The sequence below is a fragment of the Manis javanica genome, chromosome 2 (assembly GCF_040802235.1).
Source record: "Manis javanica isolate MJ-LG chromosome 2, MJ_LKY, whole genome shotgun sequence".
Lineage (NCBI taxonomy): Eukaryota > Metazoa > Chordata > Mammalia > Pholidota > Manidae > Manis > Manis javanica.
Genome location: NC_133157.1, coordinates 212520678 through 212529051, shown reverse-complemented (window position 1 = coordinate 212529051; position 8374 = coordinate 212520678).

Below are 8374 nucleotides of genomic sequence, written 5' to 3'. Positions count from 1 at the left end.
ATGATAGTCTCCCTGTTACGCCTCTCGTTTTATAACTGTGTGTGTGTGTGTGTGTGTGTGTGCATGTGTGTGCGTGTGTGTGTGATAGGTAAGAGAGAAGCAGGGATGTAGAAGGATAAAGAACATTGCTGTATATTTTGTTCAGTCCTAAGAAAGCTCTTGGCACACACTGATAATCTATTGAATAATTTTTTCTCCCTATCCTACACAGAATCTCAGATTCATTCTCAACTCATTCTTAACTCTAAAAACGCCACCAACTTATCTACTGGCATTTAAAATGTATCCTATTAGCTTTCCATGGAACTGCTTCTCAACCTGAAGATTTTCAATGACAGAGAATCCTGTATTTCTAAAGCCAGAATGCCACATTTTCAGAGTATTCTAATTGTTTGAAGTTCTTCTGTATTAAGTGAAAATTTATTTTCAATCTACTTCTACCCATTGGCGGCAATGAAAAATCAGTGTCTATTGCTTGGTACCCTGGAAATGGCCTTCACACTCTTAGCTGCAAATACCCTTACTCTATTCAGATTCCTCCATCTGTCATTCAAGAATGAAGTCTTGCAAGGCACACTTATCCATTGAGTACTGTATTTCGTAGTGGAGGTAAAATAGTGAGAAAATGAACTTTGTCTTTGTTCTCAAATAACTTTCTATTAGTAAAAAAAAAATTATCGTTGATATGTGCTAAGGCGGGGGCAAGCTTACTGGTGCTATGGAAGCGTGATGGAGGAGCCCACAAACTGAAATCTAGAGCAAGAGCTGTCAAGGAAGGCTTTCAAGATCAAGTGAAGCCTGAGGTCACTTCGAGGAGAAGGAGCAGAACTTAGCAGGCAGGAATTGGGTAGAGGGAAAGTATTGCAGGTAGAGGAAGTCAGACGTAGGGAAGTGACCTGCTAAAGTAAGTCTCATGCCCAAAGGATAGGAGGCAAGAATCTGCAAGATCCTGCTGTGTGTGTGTGTGTGTGTGTGTGTGTGTGTGTGTGTGTGTGTGTGTGTAAGTAAGTGGGTACAAGAACTTGAGGACTTGAAGCCTCATTAGGTGATTTTAATGTCACTCCAAGGCTTTGGGATACTACAGCCAGGTACGCCATGAGCACAGTAGTGTTGGAAAGAGCACCTTGCTGCAGGGTGGACGATGCATGGGGAGGCCACACTGAGGCAAGGAGCGGAGGCAGGGAGCCCAGGCAGGAGGCTAATAACTCTAATGAGGAAGTGAGATGCCGTGGGTGGAAATCAGGATGGTGGCAGAGCTTTCTCATCCCTTCATCACAGTGGCCACTCCTGGTTCATTAAGTTCATCTGATGCTATAATATTCCAAACTGAATAAAAATTCCACCTGTGACCTGACTGTTGTAGGTAAAGATGAGTTACCACTTTGCTTTTTCTGGACCCTGTAGAAAATGGTCACATTTATTTTTCAGTAGTGGAACCACGTTGTTTATTAAAATATGCTTGCAATAGGCTAGAACACATTGACCCTTTTTTATGCTGTATAGGCACATATATTCTTCCTAATAACTGTGCCCTTTATTTTTTAGTTCAGGTGCAAAATGTTGCATTTATGCTTGATACAACAACATGTTTTTGTAGATTTTGCCAGTATTCTAGAATGCTAGGAATGCTTTTGGTTTTAGTGCTGATATTCCGATGGTAGGTCAGATCGAAAAGATTAGTTTTTAAAGTCAGACAGACCTTGATCAAAATCCTGGTTTTTTTGTCCTGTACTCACCCTTCTTGTGGTGATGTAAGATGATAAAATGTCTATGTGAGGAGATGAAATGAGGTGAAACATAGGCACTGTGACATAGCATTAAGCTTCAGTTATCCTTGTGACCATATGTCAGAAGGAGGATCGTCTGCTTGTGGACAATGGTTGACAGCGGGTCACTGAAACCCTAGAAAGTGAGACCACAGGTAAGCGAGATGACACTAATACCATTGTGAGGATTCATAGAAATAACACTGTAAAATTCTTGCCACATACTTATAAGTGCTGATTATTAAGTTGTGAGCTCCTGGCTCCAAGCACTTGCTGTTTGTAGCTTTGGGATACTGCAGTGGGTCTTTGCAAACCACTTTTATCCTTTTCCAGGTGGCTTCCTGTTAGGTCCTGTCCGTAGAGGGCACCAGAGCCTGGAAGCCTTCAGGGGGATGAGGTTTTTGCTGCTTCCTGTCTGCTGTCACCCCAGCAATGGTCCTTCATTCCAGGAATGACAGCTAGGTTTAGTAGCAGGAGTTGGGACCAGTTTCTAGTTTTTTCCACCCTCTCAGAGCCAGCCTCATCACCCACTGGCCAGAAAGCACAAGAGGGACCGTGCCCCTTCCTCAAGGCCTAACCCCAATTCAGGGGTCTTTCTCCAAGCTAGAGACACTAGCACCATCTGGGCTGAACGTGTCCTCAGGGCTTTGGCCCCAACTCCACAGGGCCCCTCCTCTAAGCTCCCAAGTCCCCAGCCCCTTCCCTCTGTCCCCTTAAATCCTCCCTGACTGGCCAATTCCCTATATTAAATTATCTATATTAAAACCCGGTGTGGTTCTGATTTCCTTCATAGACATCCCTTTCATCCCCAGTGTCCTGTCACTGGCTAAATAAAAGGCAACCTGCCAGACTGTTGGCATCTCCACCATGAAAACTCTCTTAGTACTAAGGCAAAAGAGCTACAGAAATGTGGCAGAGTAATCTTTGCTTTGCCGCATGCGTATTTCCCGTCTTCATGAGCAAGAGTTTATTTGCTCTTGCGCTTTCTTGTCCTGGGTTATGTTAATGGGGCTTTGAATTGACTCAAGAGCAGAAATTAATAGTTACTGAGAAGTTGACTCCTCATTATAGCAAATACTGTTTAGCAAAGAGTATTTATGATGTACCAGGATCTCTTTAAGTGCTCTACATGGAGAAGCTCATTTTATCCTCAGTAAATATATATGGGGGAATTTACTATTAATATTATTATTATTATTATTATTATTATCATCCCTCTTACTCAGTGGACTAGAGAGGGCATTATACACTTAAAAAATTGCTTAAGTTTGTTGTAGTGGGTCAAATGGTGGTCCTCCAAAAGGTAAGTCCAGCCGGAACTTTTCCTTTGGAAAAACGGTCTTTGCAGATGTAATCAAATCGTAAATTTTGAGATAAGACTATCCCAGATTTAACTGAATGACTATATCAAATGAAAAGTATGTTTATAAAAGAAGAAAAAGGAAGAGAAAGTGATGGAAGGTTGAGGCAGAGATTAGAATGACATCACTATGTGCCAAGGAAAGACAAGGATTGCTGGCTACTACCAGAGGCTAGAAAACAGTCAAGGAACAGATTCCCCCTTAGACCTTCCAGAAGAAACTAACCTTGATGACACCTTGCATTTGGACTTCTGGCCTCCAGAACCATGAGATAATAAATTTCTGTTGTCCTCAGTCACCAAGTTTGTGGTAATTTGTTATAGCAGCCCTAGGAAACTTTGTTCAATCCTAGATTATAAGTATCAATGGTTAAATTTAGAAATCAGATGTTTGCAGGCTGCTAATATCATTCTTCCAATTAGATAAATAACACACAGCTCAGAATATGAATTCAGGATGTCTCATCAAATACTTATAAAAACATCATACTTATTTTTTTATCCCCCAGTATATTGTAAGCATTACTTCCATGCTGAGACTGAAGTCTGTGGGCCATACTGAAGACAGACAGACCTCAGAAGTCAGGCATTCTTAGAAAAGTGGAGAACATGGGGGACACACAGGAGTCTCAAGTTAAAACTTCAAGTAGATGTGTAGATAGATGGGGTGATAAGTTTGGCAGCAAGTAGTGGGCACTGGTTAAAAAGAGGGTTTAGGGACAAGATTTTCATCACAGGTAGGATGGGGGAAGTAAAGGCGGACTAGGAAAGATTCCAATTCCAGTCTATTCAGTTAAACATAAAATTCTTGAGACTTTGTAGGCTCCATATTGAATGCTTGACACTGGAAATACAAAGGTAAATGAGACCCTCTCTTTCCTTGTTAAGCTCATATTCTGGAGAAAGAGAGCATTATGAACAATTAATTCTAGTCCAATTGATAAGAGCTGCCATTGAGGTATAAACAAAGTACATATAATAGAAAACTATTACACCTACAGAAATTGAAGAAGGACTTTTGGAGGGAGTATATTAGTTAGGGACATGCTAGGTGCTATAATAAGTAGTCCCCAGTTGTATTATAGCTTAAAGTAAGTTTATTTTGGCTCATGTAGCAGTCCTCAGTGGGTGAATGGGTATTTCAGAGACCTGGGCCGACAGGGACTTTATCATCTTCAACACATAGCTCCCCAAACCATCATGTGTTTCTCCTTGTCAGCAGGCCGAAGGGGAAATGAGCATGGATAAAGCAACTCAAGGGATGTTTATGAGCCATGCCCAGAAATGGCGATCTCACTGTTATTTAACTTCCATGGCTACAAGTAAGACACATGAGAACACCTACCAACACAGGAGGTTGAGAAATGTAGAACAGCTGGGTAACCAAGAAGAGAACGTGATTTTTTTGTGAACAACTAGCAGTATCTGTCCCAGGTAATAATATCTGAGCAGAATTTTGTAGTAGAACAAGAAAGAGTTCACTAATTACAAAGACTGAGGGTGCACTTGGATTATAAGCAGAAACATTCCGAACTCCCAAGCAAACTGGACGTTCTGTACATCCCTTCTCTCTGACCTACCAACCACCCGTGCCACCTCAGAAAATCTTGTTTTCACAGCTGTCTCTAAACACACTACAGAAAGGAGAAAAGTAAAGACTTACTCATGTGCCCGAGTGTTACATGCGCTTATACCAGGGCAAATAATTGTGTGGCTGTAAATTTCCAATGCTATAGTGTATATTAAGGGCAATCTATCTTTTCCAAGGCTAGAGAGTCAGAAAAATTTGGAAACATTTATGGCTTCTTCCATACAGAGACAAAATTATATAACTTACTGATTTAATAAGAGTCCATCCAGGAAAACAAAATCCATGCCAAGTAAATTAAATAGAGATATTAATACAGGTAATTAGTTACTAAGATACTAGAGGACATGTGAGAACAAAGTGAAAGGTGAAAAATGAAGTTAGGAACTCCAAGAGGGCTAGAGGGAAAATGGCAGGGGAATGGGTTACCAGAGCAGAAACCAGAACCATCCTGGAAGCTAGACCCCCAGGGATTCCGGGAGACATGAACTGAGTCCGAGGCGGGAGGTACAGGAAGGTGGGAGGGATGGTGCTGGAGCCACAGAGGAAACGCTGACTTGGCTACAGACACTGCCCATGCAAAGAGAGAGGGGGAGAAATAACCGGGGCCCACCTAGCCACCGTCTCTTTAGTCAGCCTCCAGGGATTCCTTCTGGCTCTTGAACCCCTCTGTGGTTTCAGGATCTGCCCGTGTTACAGATCAAGGAAAGAGCTGGGGATGGATTTGAGAGCAAATAAGCAAATGACTGGCCCTTTACCTTCCCTGTATTCAAAACAACGAATTCTTCCATTGGAATCAATGATGAAGGGTGATTTTTATCTTCTTTGAGGGATACAATGACAAGCTTTTGTTTTGCTGTTGTTTTTCTTATTTTCCCGAAGTGGTGGAATCTTTTAACAAGTTAGATTAATTGAACAACAGAAGATGGAATTTTTCCTCCATAAGCTCTGCATTTAGGTTAGGAAAAGAATGGAAACTTAAACTTTGGAAACAAAAATAGCCATTTGATTCCCTCACCCCATTTTGAAGATTCTAGCTTGCAAAATTGAAAAATAAAAATATCTAGATGGATTTATATTTCCATAGTTCCCTATGACAATGGATTGAATAGTTCTAGACTTCCCAAAACATTTCCGTAATCATTTCGTTAACAGATACTCACTGCTCCTTTGAAAGTTAGTAAGTCTGGATGAGGCAGGAATTACTGGGACAAATGCAGCCCTAGAATTTATGGCCCCCGTAAGGGGGAGACAGGATGGAAATAGGATTAAGGCCTCACAGTAAACAAGGGGCCACATCCCTGACATCTGGAGAAACAAGGGGCCACATCCTGAACATCTGGAGAATTCAGCCTGAAACTCAAAGGGGGCCTTCTAGCAACAAGCCCGTCAATCCTGTAAACTTCTTTCCTTTTGGCTTAAAAACTCTAGATACTGGGGCTCTAATGGCCTCTACTCTTGGAGCCCCTCCTGTTTAGAGGGAGTCTTTTATTCTTTCCTTTTCACTCCTCATTAAAAACTTTGCAGGTTGCTCCATACGCTTGTCTGCTGGCTTCATTCCTTGCTGCCTCCAAGACATGATCCTGGGAAAAACAGCATCTCAGCCCAGTAACATAGAGAAGTGATATCCTTTTTTAGAGGAGAAGGAATAGGCTTGGAGAGAGTATGTGCCTTACACAGGGTTTCAATTTTGGGTGGTGACATTCGAGAATGAGATTCTAGCTCTATTTGTGAATCCTGTACTCTGTGCCAAACTTGAGCCCTGTGGAGAACTCTCCCATTATTTCCTAGGTCAACCTTATCCACATTTGTTAAGCACTTTCCTCCATTAATACTCTAGGGAAATCCTCACTAACGCCTTTCAGTTTCTGAGCCAATCTCACTCCAGGTAATGAAAGGAAAGGAGCAACACACAGCAGCAATTCACCGGAGAATTCCGCTTTATTAGGGAAAGGTGCTGGGTTATATAGGAAGGGGCATGAGCTGATTGAGGTGTCACTTCTATGGGGCTGGTGGCTACTGGCGGGGTGCTGGGAGTGGGAGGGGCGAGAGAGGTGATTGGTCTTCAGGTGGCGCCGTTGGGAACCGAGGACCCGGAAGAGAAGCAGGAAGTTCGCCATCTTACTGGTGGGGACCCTTCAGGTAACACTGAGCTGAGAACAGAACCAGATTCTCTCTCTAAACAGACTCTGTGTTCGTTTCATAAAGAGCCACAAGCTAGATGGCTTAAAATGCCAGAAATATATTGGCTCACACTTTTAGATGCTGGAAGTCTGAAATCAAGACAGCAGCAGGGTTAGGCTCCCTCTGAAGCTTGTAGGTGGAATTCTTTCCTGCCCCTTCTACCTTCTGGTGGTTCAGGAAATCCTTGGTTTGCAGGTGCATCACCCAGACTCTGCTCTGTCTTCTCTGGGGCCTCTCCCCCGTGCATCAGTGTCTGTATGTCCAAATGTCTAAGAAGAGACTTTTTAAAATTGAAACACCATACAATGAACACCAGTAACTATTGAACTTAGAACCCACCTGTGGGGACAAGCACTGCCTGCTTGTAACCTTTGGTCCCAGAATAACCATGCATCCCCATGGCCCCCTCCTTTGGTGGTACACTAGGTGCATGGTATGTTGAAGGCCTGGGGCTGACCAAACTCAGCTACTAGGAGCCAGACGTTTCTGACCAAGGTTTTGTTCCTTACAGCTCTGATTGAACAAGAATGATCTCTTCTAGCAAAGCCTGAAGTCTTTGTCCCCTCTCCCCCGTACACATGGAGTCTTAGTCTCCTTACCCCATGTAAGCATTTCCCTCCCTGTCTACAATGACAGTGGGCAACCTCCTACAGCTGGCTGCTCCTGGACTCCCTGTACATAGTCCCAATAAATCCTCATGTCTCCTAATGCATCTCTGGGTCTTCCCTTTGGTCTCTCAAGTGTTTTCCCATCATAACTCATCCAGTTGGGTGTGCGAACAGACTTGTGATCACACACCACCCTATTCAGTATAACTTTATCTTAACTTCACTACATCTGCAAAACTCCTATTTCTAAATAAGGCTCTATTCACAAGTTCTGGGCAGACATGAATTTGGAGGAGACACTACTTAACCCAGTGCAAAACCTAAGTAGTGGGAAACCATATTAAAAAACTCTGTAAGGCCAATGTAGGCATTAGCCAGTTTTAAATACCAGCGTTCTATTTTTCAGGCCCTATTCCTAAGCCTCGTGAACATTTCATTTTCAGTATTTTAGAATAAAATATACCAAGCACTAGAGAGAGAGCTGCAGATACCAAGAATGCTGAATCTGGGGTAGACCTGAGTTTTGTTCTTAGCTCAGTTAGTGTCTGGTAGGAGTGTAACTTCTCTATTTCAATCTTTGACTTGAAAAATGGGGATCTTATTAATTGTACTGCCAACATCACAGGTATGTTTGCATCATAAGAGATATATGCACTGCAAGTTCTATGGTACAGAATTATAGGTTCTACTGGCATTATGGAAGTCCACCATCACTCACTACTTTCAAAGACAATATAATTGGAATTAAAGCAAAAAAGAGATAATGCTTCTGTCCAGGTGCCTTCAAACTTCAGGAAATTTTGAAATTAAAAAAAATTATCTCAGTGTAATTTTGATATGTCTACCAAAACCTTGTGGAGAGACACAA